The sequence below is a fragment of the Manis pentadactyla genome, chromosome X (assembly GCF_030020395.1).
Source record: "Manis pentadactyla isolate mManPen7 chromosome X, mManPen7.hap1, whole genome shotgun sequence".
Classification (NCBI taxonomy): Eukaryota; Metazoa; Chordata; class Mammalia; order Pholidota; family Manidae; genus Manis; species Manis pentadactyla.
In genome coordinates, this window is record NC_080038.1 from 112,281,935 (window position 1) to 112,302,522 (window position 20,588).

The following is a 20,588-nucleotide window of genomic DNA, read 5'->3' on the forward strand; positions in this document are numbered from 1 at the left end:
ACCAAAGGGGAGGGGTGTGTTAGGGTGAGTAGGGAGGGAGGGAGAAGGGGATTGAGGGGTATTATGTTTAGTACACATGGTGTGGGGGATCATGGGGAAAACAGTGTAGCATAGAGAAGGCAAATAGTGAATCTGTGGCATCTTACTACACTGATGGACAGTGACTGCATTGGGGTATGGGTGGGGACTTGATAATATGGGTAAATGTAGTAACCACATTGTTTTTTCATGTGAAACCTTCATAAGAGTGTATATATCAATGATACCTTACTAAAAATTTTTTTAAAAAAAGAAAGAAAACATTGTGCTCAGTAAAATTAAGCCAGTCACAGAACACAACATATTATATGCCTCCATTTATATGAAAGTCGAGAATCAGGAAATTGATAGAGACAGAAAGGAGATGAGTGGTGGCTTAGGGCTGGGGGTAGGGGTGTTGGGGATATGGGGTGATGGTTAAAGGGTACAGGGTTTCTTTTTGAGGTGATGAAAATGTTCTAAACTTTGACTGGTTGGTTGCACATGTCTGTGAATACTAAAAAACTGTTCAATTCTACACTGTATGGATTGTACAGTATGTGAATTATAGCTCAACAAAGCTGTCTTTTAAAAAGGAGGTGATAGAATAATGCATGTACTATGAGCTCATTTATATAAAAACCAAAACTACATATGCATGTAATATAAACATTTGTGAATGTATGTAAATATATAGAAGACTATTTGGAAGGATACCCACCCATCTGTCAGTACTGGTTACTTCTGGAGAGGGAAGTGGGATTGCCTTCTGTAACATCACACTTTGCTATCTCTCCTCCTACCACTCTAGTTCCTTCAAATGCTTCTGCAGGCATTCCTTTCTCTGCCCATCTCTCATTTTACTCTCCAGGCTCTCCCTGAAATTATCCTAAGACCATACATTTCTCATGGCTTCAACAACCTCCATCCATATCCTGACTCATTCATTCAACAGCGCCTAAAAGAATACCTAAAATATAGTAATCATATCAGCCAATATTTACCAAGGGCTTATCAGTGCCAGGTAATTCTGAGAGTGCTTTACATATACTGATTCATTCAATCTTTACAAACCTAAAAGTACATAGTATTATTATACCCAGTTGACAAATAAGGAAATAGAAGCAGAGAGGTTAAGTAAGTTGCCCAAGGTCACACAGCTAGTAAGTAGTGGATATAAGCCCAGGGAATCCAGCTCCAGAGCATATACTTGTAATCACTAGTCTCTCAGTAAAGATTTGGTAACAGCCTATTCAATGATTGGGGAACTAGGAATATGAAGCATGTGATTTTTTTTCATATTATTACTCTGATCTTGACTATTTCATCTTTTCTTTCATTTAAAAATCTCATTTTGTTCAGAGCTCAGACACAATAAAGTTGCAAAATCAAATTACAGATCCTTGAGTCTCAAGATGGCGGCGTGAGAAGTGACACAGAGAACTCCTCCCAATACCACAGATAGTGCAAAAATATAGTTAATACAACTAACTGTGAAACAGCAACAGGAAAGAAGTCTGAACCAGACTGCATACAGACCTTACAAACAGAAAAGACCTCATGAAACAGGGAAACGAACTAAAGCCTTGATCCGGCGGGATACAAGCCCTACCCCTACCCCAGCTCACAGGGGGGAGGAAAAGAAACGGAGCAGGGAGGGGGTGGAAGCCTGGGACTGCTGAACACCCAGCCCTGGAGGTCTGCTTTGCGAGCAGAAACCTACACTGTGTGGTGCTCTAGATGTTGGGGAGGTTGGACAGGCGGAGGGCTTAAGAGACTGAGTTTCTGGCCGTTTGTGGAGGAAGGGATCCACATCCGGCCACTATGTATCAGAGGAAAGGCAGGCGGTCTGAGAGGCTTCCCAGCAGTGAGAGGGCTGCTGAAGGGGCGGGGTTTGCATGGAGCTTGCTGCACGGTGGAGGGGAGAGCTGGACAAGGTTGTCTGGGTGTGTTATGCCCAGCTGGTTGGGAACATTGAGGAGCTTCAGGCGCTCCATCCCCCTGGCTGCCTACTCAGCTCTGAGGCTCCCCACTGTGATACACAGCTTGCCGAGCCTTCCTCCTGGCCTGACGGCACTGGCTCACAAACTGGCAGTCACTGAGCTGGCAGCAGACCACCCAGAGGGAGGCCATGCCTACAACAGCTAGAGACACAAAGCACAGAGGCTTACACCTGTGTGCCCAGTCCACGGGCTCTGATACTGGAGACAGGCACGGCAGATGGGAATCAGGAAACAGATCTTTCCTCCTCCTAGGCACCAGCTCTGCTCCCCTACAACCCCCAACCTCACTCTAGGGGCTGAGGAGTTCCAGAGACTGCAGATTCTGGGCACCAGAGGACACCACACAGAAATTGAAATGTCAAAAGAACCTGGTTCAGACCAAAATCTCACAAACCCCAGAAAAAGGGCCAAATGAATCTGAACTCACCAATCTTCCTGAGAGTTCAAAATAAAAGTCATAAACATGCTTATGGAGGTACAGAAAAATATTCAAGAACTCAGGAACGAATTTAAGATAGAGATTCAATCATTAAGAAATTCCATATCTGAAATGGAACATACAATGGAGGGATTTAAAAGCAGATTAGCTGTAGTAGAAGAGACGGTAAATGGAATAGAAATTAGAGAAGAGGAATACAAAGAAGCTGAGGCACAGAGAGAAAAAAGAATCTCTAGGAATGAAAGAATATTAAGAGAACTGTGTGACCAATCAAAACGAAACAATATTTGCATTATAGGGGTACCAGAAGAAGAAGAGACAGAAAAAGGGAGAGAAAGTGTCATTGAGGAAGTAATTACTGAAAACTTCCCCAACCTGGGGAAGGAGATAGTCTCTCAGGCCATGCAGGTGCACAGATCTCCCAAAACAAGGGACAAAAGGAAGACAACATCAAGATATATAATAATTAAAATGGCAAAGATCAAGGATAAAGACAGACTTTAAAAGCAGCTAGAGAGAGAAAAAAGATCACATACAAAGGAAAGCTCATCAGGCTATCATCAGACTTCTCAACAGAAACCTTACACGCCAGAAGGGAGTGGCATGATATATTTAATACAATGAAGCAGAAGGGCCTTGAACCAAGAATACTCTACCCGGCAAGGTTATCATTTAAATTTGAAGGAAGGATTAAACAATTTCCAGATAAGCAAAAGCTGAGAGAATTTACCTCCCACAAACCACCTCTACAGTCTATTTTGGAGGGACTGCTATAGATGGAAGTGTTCCTAAGGTTTAACAGCTGTCACCAGAGGTAATAAAACCACAGTAAAGAAAGTAGGACAGCTAATCACTAAGCAAATGCAAAATTAAATTAACTATCCCCAAAGTCAATCAAGGGATAGACAGAGTACAGAATATGACACCTAATATATAAAGAATGAAGGAGGAAGAAAAAGGAAGAAAAAAAAAGAACCTTTAGGTTCTGTTTCTAATAGCATACAAAGTGAGTTAAACTAGACTGTTAGATAGTAAGGGAATTACACATGAACATTTGATAACCACGAATATAAAGCTTGCAATGGCAGAAAGTACATACCTTTCGATAATCACCCTAAATGTAAATGGTCTGAATGCACCAATCAAAAGACGTAGAGTCACTGAATGGATAAAAAAACAAGACCCATCTATATGCTGCCTACAGGGACTCACTTCAAACCCAAAGACATACACAGACTGAAAGTAAAAGGATAGAAAAAGATATTTCATGCAACTAATAGGGATAAAAAGCAGGAGTTGCACTACTTGTATCAGACAAAATAGATTTCAAAACAAAGAAAGTAGCAAGAGACAAAGAAGGACATTACATAATGATAAAGGGTTCAGTCCAACAAGAGGATATAATCCAACACAGGATTACCTACATATGTGAAACAAATACTAACAGAATTAAAGGGGGAAATGGTATGCAATGCACTCATTTGAAGAGACTTCAACGCACCACTCACTCCAAAGGACAGATCAACCAGACAGAAAATAAGTAAAGAGACAGAGGCACTGAACAACGTATTAGAACAGATGGACCTAATGGACATCTACAGAGCACTCCATCCAAAAGCAACAGGATACACATTCTTCTCAAGTGAACATGGAACATTTTCAAGAATAGATCATATACTAGGCCACAAAAAAAACCTCAGTAAATTCAAAAAGATTGAAATTCTACCAACCAGCTTCTCAGATCACAAACGTACTAAACTAGAAGTAAATTACACAAAGAAAATGAAAAAGCCCACAAACACATGGAGGCTTAAAACATGCTCCTAAATAATCAATGGATCAATGACCAAATAAAAACAGAGATCAAGCAATAATGGAGACAAATGACTACAGTAATTCAACACTGCAAAATCTGTGGGACGCAGAGAAGGCCATGCTAAGATGGAAATACATTGCAATACAGGCCTACCTCAGGAAAGAAGAACAATCCCAAATGAACACTCCAAACTCAAAATTAATGAAACTACAAAAGGAAGAACAAATGAGGCCCAAACTCAGTAGAAGGAGGGACATAATAAAGATTAAAGCAGAAATAAATAAAACTGAGAAGAATAACACAATAGAAAAAATCAATGAAAGCAGGAGCTGGTTCTTTGAGAAAATCACAAAATAGATAAACCCCTACCCAGGCTTATCAAGAAAAAAAGAGAGTCTACACACATAAACAGAATTAGAAATGAGAAAGGAAAAATCACTACAGACATACACAGAAATACAAAGAATTATGAGATAATACTATGAAAAATTATATGGTAACAAACTGGATAACCTAGAAGAAATGGACAACTTTCTAGAAAAATACAACCTTCCAAGGCTGACCCAGGAAGAAACAGAGAATCTGAATAGACCAATTAACAGCAAAGAAATTGAATTGGTAATCAAAAAACTACCTGAGAACAAAACACCTAGAACAGATGGTTCACTGCTGAATTTCATCAAACATTTAGTGAAGACCTAATACCCATCCTCCATAAAGTTTTCCGAAAAGTAGAAGAGGACAGAATACTCCCGAACTCATTCTACGAGGCCAGCATCACTCTAATACCAAAACCAGGCAAACACACCACAAAAAAAGAAAATTGCAGACCAATATCCCTGAGTAACACAGATGCAAAAATACTCAACAAAATATTAGCAAACCGATTTCAAAAATACATGAAAAAGATCATTCATCATGATCAAGTGGAATTCATCCCAGGGATACAAGGATGGTACAACATTCCAAAATCCATCAATATGAGTCACTACATCAACAAAAAGGAGGACAAAAACCACATGATCATCTCCATAGATCCTGAAAAAGCATTTGACAAAATTCAACATCCATTCATGATAAAAACTCCCAACAAAATGGGTATACAGAGCAAGTACCTCAACATAATAAAGGCCATATATGACAAACCCACAGCCAATATTATACTTAACAGCAAGAAGTTGAAAGCTTTCCTTTAAGATCGGGAACAAGACAAGGATGCCCACTCTCCCCACTTTTATTCAACATAGTTCTAGAGGTCCTAGCCACAGCAATCAGACAACACAAAGAAATAAAAGGCATTCAGATTGGCAAGGAAGTCAAACTGTCCCTGTTTGCAGATGACATGATACTGTACATAAAAAACCCTAAAGAATCTACTCCAAAACTACTAGACCTAATATCTGAATTCAGTAAAGCGGCAGGATACAAAATTCATACACAGAGATCTGTTGTTTTCCTATATACTAACAATGAACTAGCAGAAAGAGAAATCAGGAAAACAATTCCATTCACAATTGCATCAAAAAGAATAAAATACCTAGGAATAAACCTAACCAAGGAAGTGAAAGACTCATACTCTGAAAACTACAAGACACTCAAGAGAGAAATTAAAGAAGAAACCAATAAATGGAAACACATCCAATGCTCATGGATAGGAAGAATTAATATTGTCAAAATGGCCATCCTGCCTAAAGCAAACTACAGATTCAACGCAATCCCTATCAAAATACCAACAGCATTCTTCAATGAAGTAGAGCATATAGCTCTAAATAAAATTCATATGGAACCACAAAAGACCCCAAATAGACAAAGCAATCATGAGAAGGAAGAATAAAGTGGGGGGAATTACGCTCCCTGACTTCAAGCTCTACTATAAAGCCACAGTAATCAAGACAATTTGGTACTGGCACAAGAACAGACCCATAGACCAATGGAACAGAACAGAGAGCCCAGATATAAACCCAAGAATATACAGTCAATTAATATACAATAAAGGAGCCATGGATATACAATGGGGAAATGACAGCCTCTTCAACAGCTGGTATTGGCAAAACTAAACAGCTACATGTAAGAGAATGAAACTGGATCATTGTCTAACCCCACACACAAAAGTAAACTCAAAATGGATGAAAGACCTGAATATAAATCATGAAACCATAAAACTCTTAGAAAAAAACATAGGCAAAAATCTCTTGGACATAAACATGAGCAACTTCTTCATGAACATATCTCCCTGGGCAAGAGAAACAAAAGCAAAAATGAACAAGTGGGACTGTATCAAACTAAAAACTTCTGTGCAGCAAAGGACACCACCAGTAGAACAAAAAGACATCCTACATTACGGGAGAATATATTCATAAATGATATATCCGATAAAGGGCTGACAACCAAATTATATAAAGAGCTCACACACATCAACAAACAAAAAGAAAATAAACCAATTAAAAAATGGGCACAGGATCTAAACAGACACTTCTCCAAAAAAGAAATTGAGATGGCCAACAGGCACATGAAAAGATGCTCCACATCGCTAATCAGAGAAATGCAAATTAAAACCACAGTGAGATATCACCTCACACCAGTGAGGATGACCAACATAGAAAAGACTAGGAACAACAAACGCTGGTGAGGATGTGGAGAAAGGGGAACCCTCCTACACTGCTGGTGGGAATGTAAACTAGTTTAACCATTGTGGAAGGCAGTATGGAGGTTCCTCAAAAAACTCAAAATAGAAATACCATTTGACCCAGAAATTCCACTTCTAGGAATTTACCCTAAGAATGCAGCAGCTGAGTCTGAGAAAGACATATGCACCCCTATGTTTATCGCAGCACTATTTACAATAGCCAAGATATGGAAGCAACCCAAGTGTCCATCAGTAGATGAATGGATAAAGAAGATGTGGTACATATACACAATGGAATAGTATTCAGCCGTAAGAAGAAAACAAACCCTACCATTTGCAACAACATGGATGGAGCTAGAGGGTATTATGCTCAGTGAAATAAGCCAGGTGGAGAAAGACAAGTTCCAAATGATTTCACTCATATGTGGAGTATAGGCACAAAGTAAAAACTGAAGGAACAAAACAGCAGCAGACTCACAGAACCCAAGAATGGACTAGCAGTTACCAAGGGGAAAGTGACTGGGGAAGATGGGTAGGATGGGAGGGATAACGGAGAAAAAGGGATATTACGATTAGCGCACATCATCTAGCGGGGAGGGGGACACAGGGAAGGCAGTATAACACAGAGAAGACAAGTAATGATTCTGTAGCATCTTACTACACTGATGGATAGTGACTGTAATGGGGTATGTGGTGGGGACTTGATAATAGGGGGAGTCTAGTAACCATAATATTGCTCATGTAATTGTACGTTAATAATACCAAAATAAATAAATAACAGATCCTTTGCTACAGAGCTCAAGGGAGTCAATACAGTCAAATGTCTTTATCCTTACATCTCTAAGCACTAGCAAGGTAGGTTGATCTATTGGTGTTCAGTGAGGAAGGCCAAAGCACAGGAAGATAAGGTAGGACTAAACATCATAATACCTTAACATCAAAACATCGTCACAGCAGCCACTTACTGAGAGCTCCACAGATGCCATGTACTTTGGTAGGAGTTTTACATGGCTTATCTCATTTAATCTTTCCAACAGCCCTGTGTGATATCGGTAGTGTTATGGTCTCCACCTTATAGGTGGGAAAATAGGCTCAAAGAGGTTAGGTAACTTGTCCAAGTTTGCAGCATTAGTAAATGGCAAGGCAGGTTTTATGCCACAACTGCCTGACCACAGTCTGTGCTTTAAACCACTATGCAGGGCTGCCTCCACCCATCTGTGTCAACTAGGCTCTAGAGCTGTACTGCCCCCACTGGGTAACCACCAGCCACATGTGGCTAGGTATTTAAATCAAATAAAATTTAAAATTCAGGTCCTCAGTAACACTAGTCTCATGTCAAGTGCTCAAAAGCCACATGTGACTAATGATTACCATATCAGAGAGCGCAAAGAACATCCCCCTCAATATAACTCAGCCATGAAAAAGAATGACATCTTGCCATTTGCGACAACAGGGATGGACCTAGAGGGTATTATGTTAAGTGAAATAAGCTAGACTGAAAAAGACAAGTACCATTTGATTTTACTTACATGTGGAATCTAAAAAACAAAACAAATGAACAAGCAGCACAGTACTGAAAATAGATTTATAAATACAGAGAACAAACTGGTGACTGCGATGGGTGGGGGGGGCAGGGTATGGGTGAAGTAGGTGAAGGGGATGAAGAGGTACAAACTTCCTATTATAAAATAAGTTAGTCTCAGGGATGTAAGTACAGCACAGGGAGTATAGTCAATAATATTGTAATATCTCTGTATGGTGACAGATGGTAACTACACTTACCATGGTGAGCAGTTAGCAATGTATTTAATTGTCAAATCACTATGCTGTACACCTGGACACCATGTAATATCATATATCAACTGTATTTCAATTAAAAAAATATTTCCCTCATCACATAAAGTTTTGTAGGACATTGCTGCCCCAGGGTACACTCTCTCTGACAGAGCAGGCTCCACAAACATCTTCCAAGTGCTGTGTCCTCCACTCCACTCAGAATCTTGGGGAAACTTTGAGGCATACATTAAGGTAATAACTTTCCTTCCTGTCCCCTCCGTCATTCACTTCCTCAGCAATATCATCCTTTCTGTCTGCTCCAGCAATTCATCCTCATGCCCATGCCAGTTGCCCCCTCCCCTCTCCAGTTCTGGGAATGCAGAGGCCCTGTTGTTATTCATTCTCATTCTGCCTCCAAACCAGATGACTGGGTGGGGGACAGACACTTTAGGTCCACAGTATGAAAGGTCCCCCAGAAGCAGAGCACCCTGACTATGGTCCGCAGCCCTGTCCTGTCTCACCACATGCTACCCACCCAGCTCTCCAGTAGGCTCGCCCTAACCCTGGCCCAGCTGACCTGAGAGCAGCTGGCTGCTGCGGTGCAGCCTCTTGTGGCCACTATGACTCCAGTATGATTTTGGAGCTGGAACCTTTTTAAATCCCACGTTATACAATGTAAATGAAATTTGGTAAGATGCTAGAAAGCAGACTGGTTGGCACAGAGAGATGAGTGGGGAAGAAGGGAGACAAAGCACCCAGCAAGAAGAGAGCTAAGTAAGATAGACTCAATTACCCATGCTCATGGCGAACAGACATGGCAAGTTGTTAAAGCCAGCCAACAATCCAATAGGCACTCTGGGATCCACTATATGACCCATCCACACCTGACCTCTGAGCCCCAGAAGATTTATCCCCCTAATTAACTTTTTTCAAACTGACATTAAAATGAGTGTGTATTTTCCAAGCTGATTCTAGCTAATGACTAGAAGACGTGGGCAACAGCATTCACACTGGGAAGGGTACAGACTGGTGACCTTAAAATGACTGATTTGCTACAGAAAACCTTAATGCACGTATTTCAGAGTCACCTGTGCACACTGTCCAAAGTGGGATTCTAACTGTCAAGGCTACTAGCGAGCTGAGCCGCCTAAGACTCTTCTGGGAGTACTACTTCAAAGGTGTATTAAATAGTCAAGACCAGGGACTGAAGCTGATGTCTCTCAGTCTATAATGCTGCTGACCACATAGTATAAGATGGCCCAAATCAGAGACACCCTGCTGATTCCCCAAAGATTCTCATGCAGAAGCAACTGCAATCTAGCTCGTGACACTTAGCAGTGAACTGCACTAGGGAAAGGAAGGCTGGGAAGGTTCTGCCCCCAGGCCTGGGATGTGTGGGCCATACTACCTCTGAAAACACAGCTGTAAAATGGGGACAGTAAGCAACACTCCCAGGTTCTGATTCAGTCATGCTTGAAGTGATTATAGCAGAGTGATAATGGAGCATGAAAAGGACTAGGGGCCAGAAGACAGAATCAACATTCCTGAAAGCAAGAGTACTCGCTGGACACATTTATTGGTTTCTGTCTTCCCTCTGAAGGGGAGAAAGTAGGTCAACACACTCAAAGAACTGTGACCAGGAACAGTGGGTCTGAGAGGGAGTCACTCGCTGAACCCTGCCAAAATGAAGAAGAAAGAGACACGCCTTTCATTTTAGGGCATTTGGCTGAGGGCACTTGGCTTTGGAAAAAACTCAGGCTGTTGATCCTTTACTGTGTATTCCCTGCAGGCCCTGAGGAGTTGGGTGCAAGGAGAGGCTCGCATTTTAAAACCAGCATCTAAATGGTTGGCAGGCAAGAGCTGGCAAGCACAGGAATGTTTATGAGCAAACTGTGTGCCTACTTTGGCTTTCAGACAGGGTGGACAAGGCTTGGGGCAGCTTGGCTAAATATAGACAGCACAGGGGGACCTAGGAAGCAGGAGAGCTAGGTTTCACTTCCAGGTCTCTCAGTTAACCTTGAAGCAAACTCCCTGAGTGTCTTCTTTCATATATTGATTTGTTCTTAGTAAGGCAGGAGTATTAAGTTTCCCAAACCTAGAGAAGGGTTCACACTGAGTCTGCTGCATTGTCTTGCTTTATCTTCTCTCAAAAGATCCAAATCTGGGGAAAAGAGTACTTGTAATCAGGTGGAAGGTGGAGTAGCTGACATACTTATGGAAACAGTGCAAAGCTATGATGACCCACTGGGAGCCACAAGTCCTCCTGGACTAGCCAAGGTTGCTGCCCAGTCAGAGGCAGAAGGCAGCTACCTGACCCCTGGTATGAAGGCAGACGCAGCAGAGCAGCATACAAGAGGTGCCAAATCCGAACTCCTGCTGCATAGTGCATGTGAGACGCAGGAATTTAAGGAGTCAATTTTCATAGGGAATTCAGAAAGCAGGCCGTCCATGCCCTTTGTCACTGCCCAGATGCCATTCCCTCCCTCAGCAAGATTCTACTTTTACAAAAAAAGCAAGGGACCCAAACCAAGGCAGCTGCTTTTCCAGTCCATAGTTAGGTGGCAGTGTTCTTAGGAAAAACCTGGACTAGTTATGGAGCAGGGGAAGCCAAGCCCAGGGAAACTATTTATTTAGTTTCCACCTCAAGACCCTTGGCCTTATCCTCATCCTGGACACCTCCACCAGAACTCAGTGTATCTCTGAGTTGCAGGAATATCTGGGAGGAGCTACTATATTTTTCTGATTATAAAATTGGTAAGTGGTTATTGTATAAACTTAAGAGCATAAGGGAAAACATAAAGTAGAAATTAAAAATCACTGGAATCCTGTCACCTAAAAATTACACTATACATCCTTTATGTAAATTTGGAGTATTCAGGCCTAAGCCCTGGATCTATTGCTGACTTATACTGTGATCTTAGGCAAGCTATATAACCTCTCTGAAATTCAATTTTCTAATCTACAGAATGAGAATAATCACGCTATTCAACTTAAAGTGTTGTTGCAGATGAGAGAATTCATGTAAAGAGGTTTAACAGTCCCTGGCAAATAGAAAGTGATCAATAAATGTTGGCCATCATCGTCATTACCCCTATTCTATGTGCCTATTTTCAAAACCATCTATATTGGTGGCTGCACGCACAATATTTCACCTGGTGATGGTACTATTTCTCTAGTGCTAAACATTTATGTTGTCTCCAAGATTTCACTATTATAAAACTGCTACAAGGAACATCCTTGCACATATATCTTCTTGTCCATCTGTGATAATTCTTTTAACGTAAATTATCTAGAACTGAATTTACCAGGTAATACAGTATGAACATATTTTAGACCCTTGGAAAATGGCTTTCTAGAAAGGTTCTACTCATTTACATCTCGACCAGCAAGGCACATAAGTACCCATCTCTTCCTACTTTCACCAACACTGAGTAATAACACGTTTTGTAAATCTTTGCCAACTTGATGGGGGAAATGGTATTTTGTTTTCCTTTGTATGACTTTGATTATAAGAAATGATACACATTTTAAGCTAATTCTCTATTAAACTTACACAGGAACTCACGTGTTCCCAGGGACAAAAATCCATTATGAAATCTTCAGGGATCCTAAAATGAAAACACATATGGGACATTTGCATTAAAATAATTCACATTTAATAGGTCAGACAAATACCATATGATTTCACTTATATGTGAAACCTAAAAGACAAAACAAACGAACAAAACAGAAATAGACTCATAAACACAGAGAACAGACTAGTGATTACCACAAGGGATGAGGGATGTGGGGACAGGCCAAATAGGGGAAGGGGATAAAGAGATACAAACTTCCAGTTATAAAATAAGTAAGTCAGAGGGATGAAAAGTATAGCATAAGGAATGTGGTCAATAACATTGTAATTTCTTTGTATGGTGACAGATGATAACTAAAATTTTTGTGGTAAGCATTTAGTAATACATGTAATTGTCAAAACAATATAGTGCACATCTGAAACCAATATAATATTGTATATCAACTATATTTCAATTTTAAAAAAAGAAGAAATGAAAAATATCTCAGTAATAATTTTTTTGCTGATTACATGTTAAAAATATAATAGTTTGAACATATTGGGTTATATAAAATATGCTACAAAAAATAATTCACATTTGAGTAGCTGCTATACCTATTTTTTTAAACATTTTTAATTGCAAAATATACAGAAAATTATACATCTTAAAAGAGCATTATAAAGTAAATACCTTTTTATTATCATCTAAGTCAAGAAACAGAATTTTGACAGCTGCCTCAGAAGCCTAACACATATCCCATCCCAATCCTAAAATTAACTATGATGCTGACTTCTATGGTAATCTCATCCATGCTTTTCTTTGTAGTTTTATCACCCAAATTACAACCTTACACATTAGAATTTAGTTTTGCCTTTTTAAAATATTTTAAGTCTCTTGTATTTAGTAACTGATACACTTGTAATAAAAAAAATCACACTGGATTATAATAGCATGTAACCTAAAGAAGCAAATGCTCATTTTTTAAAAATGGTGTTTTACAGACACAAAAACATATACGATTTTCCCCAGGCATATGACTAAATAAATTACTCTGCCTCAAACTTAGCATACCACTTGGATATAGTTACAAAGTGTTGGTTCAGCTTTGAAGTAATGCTCCAATGTCAGTATAATGTTAACATTTTCTATTCAAGCTTAAATGTCAGTCACATGTCAGGATTCTGACTTTCGATTTTTTTCATCCCTCGGCCTATTAGATAGGTCAGAGTTCTTAGTTGCAAACTACAAAATCCACTCTGACTAGTTTAAGCAGAAAGGAAATGTATTAAGTAATATTAGATATCCCGCAGGATCTCTTGACACCCATAGAGGCAGGCACTGAAGAAGCCAGAAGCACAGTACAAGCATACTTTGGGTGCCCCTCTGGCAAAACACCACTGCCTCTATCCTAGAACTTGCCTTTCCATTTGGAGTTTCCAGGCTGCTAGTATCTCTCTTCAAACAGCCACTAGAAGCCCATCAGAGAACACTGGGCTGGATAGTTTCTAGCTACTCAATGTGGCCCCTCTGTTGCCTGCTGGTTCCTTCTCTTTAGAGCACTGGCATGTCCTAGAATGGATACCAGAAAGCACAGAAAAGTTTTTCTGTATATTTTTCTCTTTCCTACTCAACTTTTCAGTACAATGAAAACCTCTAAGGGCTCATCACTTTTAAGTAGTCACATACCAATTATGTAGTAATTATCTACTGCATTCATCAACAAATGCCTACTCAGAATTTGGCATAGTGCCAGGTGCTGTGTATATATTGTGGACAAGATATAAAAGGGTCTTCTTTCATGAGCTGACATTCCAGTCAGTGTTGAGTGACGACAAATATATAAACAAATAAATAATCACGATTTCAGGCGAGGGGAGGGGCAAGGCTACCCTCAATAGGGTGGTCAGAAAAGGTCTCCATGAGGAGCTGGTAGTGCAAGCAAAATGTAAAGGATGAGAAAAATCCAAGTACTTGAAGTGTCAGGGGAAGATTGTCCTGGAAGAATTGTCACTGGAGGGGGAAAGAGACCCACTCACTGGCTCTGAGGCTGGAGTATAATGAGTTAGCAGTGGAGTAAAGTGTTTGAATTTTAATCCAAGTGTATTGAGAAGGCTTTGAAGGTTGTGAACAGCAGGCAGTGACATAACCTGGTGTACATTTTGAAGGATCACTCTGGGTGATAAGTGGAGACCAGGCCACATGGGAGACAAATAGAAACATTTAGAAGGCAAATAATCCAGATGAAAGATGAGGTGCCTTAGAGTAGGATGTTAAGAGAATGAAAGATGGTCACATTGGGGATATGCCTCAGAGTTAGAATCAATAAGAACTGTTGATTGGCTGTGGGAGGTGAATGGAAGAAGGTAACACTTAGATTTTGGGGCTCAAGCATAGAGTAAAGGAGGCTGACAGTTACTGAGATGGAGAAGAGCAGGGTAAGGGGGGATTCGAGGTCAGATTCTAACATGTTGAGGTGCCAGTCAATGTCTATGGGACTGAACATGGCAAGTAAATAGTGAAATATATGATTCTTGAACTCAGAAGAGAGGTCAGGTCTTGTGTTCTCCATGATAAGCACTCTGAGAGGATACAAGAAATGTACAGGACGCAGTTTAGAAGAAAGAATTAACACAAAAGGTCTAGCTGATCAGTCCTTGCATGTCTCCCAGGGAGCCTGGAATCATAATTGACCCTAGACCTACCGCCTGGGAATATGGCCTTCAGAAGGCTCTTTATGTCTCTGATATGTTGTTTTAATATGTCCAGAGCAATAGAGCATGTTGTACCTGCTCATCAGGACTTCTCAGGAATATTTAACAAGATTCATGATGTACCTGGTTTTGATGTTGAAGTCCTGGTTGCTTTTCATGAAAGCCTCATGCCCTAAAACTTGAGCAGGCTTTCCCACTCAGAAACATGTCACAGGTATCCCTGCTGTTTGCTTCTAAGTTGCTACTCTGCGTGGCCCTGGATAGAGAACTTGGAAGCCTGTGCCTAACTAATGCATATTATTTTTCTGGCTGTCTTTCTTGGTATCCTTTGCTGTGATAAACCTTAGCTGTAAGTAAAATCTGTATTTTGTGAGTCCTTCTAGTGGATCACCCAACTTGGAGTGGTTGTGGTGTCCCTGAAACACACGCTATACCCTCAAGGAGCTTAAGTTGTAGCTGGAGAGGAGAAAGGAACATACAGGAAGCAACAGTGACCCAAGAAGGACAATATTGTACAGTCAGCCTGAGGCCAGGGACTAAGTCTTTATTCACATTCATTTGTATCCCCCAAGGAAGGCTGGGTAACTGGGAGGTCCTCAATAGTTAGATGAACTTACTGGAAGAAGTGGAACTTGCTGGATGAGCAGGATTTTTAAAAAGCTAAAAGGAGAAGGAGGGCATGCCAACTGGAGAAACAACTTGATGTAGGCCCAAAAGCAAGAACAGTCAGGGTCTGTTTGTAGAAAGCTGTCCTTTTAGTCTCCCTGCGCCACAATGCCTGACTCAGTCACCAGTGGGCATTTAATAAAGTCTGACACTTGCCAGGTATCCATGTCCCAGTTTGCTGCCACACCTTCAGCCTCTCTGCTGCTTTTTCTGGGCAGTGCTCAGGATGAGAGGTGATGGAACATCATATTCCTTCTGTACCCACTCAAGTCACTTGCAAAAGAATAAACTGAGATGTCTAGTTGCAATTCTCACTGCATCACGGACAGGTAGCTGGGATGATCTCCCTGTGATTCAGTGATTAAAATTCCAGATAGGACCACAATAACTCTATTAATCCTGCATTGCGTATGTCAGTTCCAAAATCAAAACTCCTAGAACTTACATATCTCTAATATAATCTTTCCATATTCCCAGGGCAGCTTTCAAAATAAATAGACTAATAACTACTTCACCAAAAGAATGGCTCAGGTGAAGGAAGACATGGATACTGAGGAAAAGAGAAGACACTCTCAAAGATGTACCAAAACATTTCTGTCTGCATGAACAGGAAAGAGAATGGAAGGTTTCACACTTAGGCCTTAGAGGGCATCTAACGCAACCATTTCCCCTCCCCCTATGGCATATGAGTAAGAGAGTTTTCAAAGAACCATACAGCAGTCTACAACTGATCTCGGACCAGAAACCAGTTTTCCTGATTCCCAGTCCAGTGCTCTACCACGTCTTAGTGCCCTATTTAATATAGTTCTACCACCAAAGGAATCATTCCTGAAGAAGGTGGATGCAGTAAATTTCCCAATTAGTAACCATCTCTCCGTGAAGCATGTTAAGGGTCAGAACACAAGCCAAGGCATCATAATTACAAGGGCTAAGTGAGACATGTTCCTGACTGCTTTGTGGGCTCTTCAGCCTCACTGCTTCTTTGCTTTGAGCCAAGTCAATCATACTGCCATGGGGTTAGGGGATCAGGGAGGGAAGTGATCAAAACAGACCTTCCTGCTGGCCGAGGTGCATGGCCAGACTATTGATTGACCAGAAAAAGGAGAGAGATAGTTGCAGATGCATATGACGGCAGCAGAAAGCCCTGGCCCAACCAGGGCTGCCTTCCCCCAAGGCCTGCCAGTTCACAGCAGCCGGTCAGAAAGCTCATGGCCATGCAAACACGATAGGCTGCCAGAGTGGAATCTGCACACTGGCCACTGTGCCCTGGCCAAACTTCTGACTCAGAGGTGGTGACGAATAGGCACGGCTGGTTCATCAGCACAGTGAGCCAGGCCACACGCTCGCATTGACTCCTCTAAGGACTGAAGTCACTTTCTGTTTGGGACCCCAAGCCCTGAACTGCACTCCCATACAGCTCAGGCATCCACAAAGGATCACAGAAGCCTGGGCCGATCAAAGAAATGTGAGGGAAAGCCTATGGGCAGTTGAGGGAGCCTCAGATGAAGTCTGATATGTGACACCTTTGCAAGTACTAAGAGAATGAATGATTTCAGCATTCAAATCAAATTCTTAATCAATGCCTGAATCACTCTCACAAAATGAGTGTTAGTTTCAGTCCCTCTCCAGGCTTCAAATTCTTATTATAAAAAAGCATTATATTGTCATTACAGGAAAGACCTCATAATTCTGACTTAGGAGAGGAATGGCAGTAAGAAATATTTGGATTTATACAGATAAGGGAAACTTTAAACACCAAAACTTTTAAACAGTATTTTGGAGGACATGAAATATACGTGTATATATTAGATGCTTCCCAGATTTCTTAACCAACTCAAATCTTTTTCCTGCTAACTTAATCAGAATCAACACCCTTTATTATGTTGTACTATTTTGTTTTTCTGTCTTTTTTCAGGACATCAGGCCTTCACCAGGCACTTCCCCTGTCAGTTTGTCTGAACTTTTTCCCCCTCAACCTACACCAATATCTCTTCCTGTTACTTCTAATCTGTATGGCTAGGAAACCAGATTACAAAACTCTTTAGAGCTAGGTTATAAACAAAACATGAGAAAAGGCCTGGGGAATCAAGTTGGTGGCTCTAGTGCTATCTCTCTCTGTGTGTTTGAGGGAGTTTGCAGTTATTTCTTCCTTCCAGGTTTGGGGCAAATTTTCAGAGAACAGAAGGTGCCAGAAGCTGGTCTGGGGTTAAGTGCTGTGCTACTGAATATCTGCCTAGGATCAAGCCAGGCCTCAAAATCCCCTTTCCCCACACCAACTCCCTGGCTCAGACAGCTTTGAGTGACAGAAAATTGGGAAGAACAACTAAGAATAAACATGAGGCCACGCCAGACTCTTCTTTCAGAAAATGAAGTGCTGACAAAGCAGGGGCAATAGTGGCTTGGGGAACCAGCTCTAACTTCCAAGAGAAGAGCATCTCTGCATTGTTCCCAGAATGTGAAGTGCTGAGGAAATTTAAAATGTGGTTTCTCATGCTTAGGCAGATCCTTAGGGAAACCCAATGACATAAAAAAATGCACTAATCCCCATACACAAAAGTAAATTCAAAATGGATCAAAGTTCCTGAATGTAAGTCATGAAACCATAAAACTCTTAGAAAAAAACACAGGCAAAAATCTCTTGGACATAAACATGAGTGACTTCTTCATGAACATAACTCCCCAGGCAAGGGAAACAAAAGCAAAAATGAACAAGTGGGACTATATCAAGCTGAAAAGCTTCTGTACAGCAAAGGACACCATCAATAGAACAAAAAGGCAACCTACAGTATGGGAGAATATATTCATAAATGACAGATCCAATAAAGGGTTGACATCCAAAATATATAAAGAGCTCATGCACCTCAACAAACAAAAAGCAAATAATCCAATTAAAAAATGGGCAGAGAGGCTGAACAGACAATTCTCCAAAGAAGAAATTCAGATGGCCAACAGACACATGAAAAGATGCTCCACATCATTAGTCATCAGAGAAATGCAAATTAAAACCACAATGAGATATCACCTCACACCAGGTAGGATCACCACCATCCAAAAGACAAACCACAACAAATGTTGGCGAGGATGTGGAGAAAGGGGAACCCTCCTACACTGCTGGTGGGAATGTAAACTAGTTCAACCATTGTGGAAAGCAGTATGGAGGTTCCTCAAGAAGCTCAAAATAGAAATACCATTTGACCCAGGAATTCCACTTCTAGGAATTTACCCTAAGAATGCAGCAGCCCAGTTTTAAAAAGACATATGCACCCCTATGTTTATCGCAGCACTATTTACAATAGCCAAGAAATGGAAGCTACCTAAGTATCCATCAGCAGGTGAATGGATAAAGATGTGGTACATATACACAATGGAATATTATTCAGCCATAAGAAGAAAACAAATCCTACCATTTGCAACAACATGGATGGAGCTAGAGGGTATTATGCTCAGTGAAATAAGCCAGGTGGAGAAAGACAAGCACAAAATGATTCCACTCACACGTGGAGTATAAGAACAAAGAAAAAACTGAAGGAACAAAACAGCAGCAGTATCACAGAACCCAAGAATGGACTAACAGTTACCAAAGGGAAAGGGACTGGGGAGGATGGGTGGGAAGGGAGAGATACGGGGGTGGGGGGGCAAAAGGGGGCATTACGATTAGCATGTATAATGTGGGTGGGGTGGCATAGGGAGGGCTGTGCAACACAGAGAAGACAAGTAGTGATTCTACAGCATCTTACTACACTGATGGACAGTGACTGTAATAGGGTTTGTGGGGGGGACTTGGTGATGGGGGGAGTTAAGTAAACATAATATTCCTCATGTAATTATAGATTAATGATACCAAAAAAAGGCACTAATCAGCATTTAAGCACATAATACCTTATTGTTAACTATAGGCACTATGTAGTACAGCAGATCTCTGCAACTTACTCGTCTTGTATTGTCTAACTGTTACTTTATACCCATTGAACCACAACCCCCTATATAACTGCCCCCCAACCCATCCCCGGGTAGCCACCAGCCTATTGAATACTTCTACACCTCTGACTATTTCAGATCCTCATATAAGAGGCCTCAGGCAGTATCTGTCCTTCTGTGACTGACTTATTTCACTTAGCATGATGTCTTCTAGGTCCATCCATGTGTCCAAACTTACCAAATTATACACATATTGATTATTCACAGTATTTTGTAGGCTAATTATACCTCAGTGAAGCTGGGGGGAAAATGACAAGCCATGAGCTCTACCTTCAGGCAAAAGAAACGCACTAATCACAAGTATAAGGTAAATAAGGGGAATTTGGAATTTTCATAACTGTAGCAATAGTTGAGATCTTTGAGGTCTTTCTTAAAAATCCTGGGAGAAAAGCAACACTGGCAGTTTACAATGTGATAGCAATAGCCATCATGAGGTCCACATTTTTACAATGTAAAAACCACTTTCATAGTCATTGACTCATTTGATAAGCTGCAGAGGCGGCCATTCTCCCTCCGATCCTCAGCTATCACTTGTTACTTTAAGAAGCAACCCTTGAAAATGTCTACCACCTATAATATTATTGACAACTAAATCCCCACTGTGTCCACATCTGCTGGAGGCAAGGATTACCACAGGGTTCTGCTGGGAGAGCTGGGCCAGGATCTGCAGGCCTAGCTATGCACAGGATCTAAAAGGGGGATGGCCTAGATGCTGGGATCCCTGCCTTCTGGAGACCTTTAACCCCAAGTTCTGCATCGGTCAGACCATTAGCACCCATGCAATGCAGAGTAGTCTCCCTTGGCTGTTCCCAGTGTCATTGTTAGCCCAGGATGGAGGTAATAAGGCAGAATCCCCAGGCCATCATTTCATTATTTTGGTCCAAACATCAAACAACCACTAGGATAATGATAATGGAAAAGTTATTTATCATCTCTGCAATTTGATTTTGCTGTGCTTAAAAAAGGAGGGGTAAAATGTGCCCCTGCCTAGTTTCCAGATA

The 20,588-nt window shown here is 41.0% G+C and overlaps 1 protein-coding gene across 2 annotated transcripts in view; it reads right to left on the reverse strand.

The window, feature by feature from the left end:
• The window catches only part of LONRF3 (LON peptidase N-terminal domain and ring finger 3), a 144,112-nt gene that overhangs the window by 107,209 nt on the left and 16,315 nt on the right, over window positions 1-20,588 (reverse strand). For both annotated transcript variants that reach the window (XM_036920214.2, XM_036920213.2), the window contains exon 3: window positions 12,232-12,286. The gene's annotated coding sequence lies outside the window, so the exon portion shown is untranslated. The remainder of the gene's footprint in view (window positions 1-12,231; window positions 12,287-20,588) is intronic.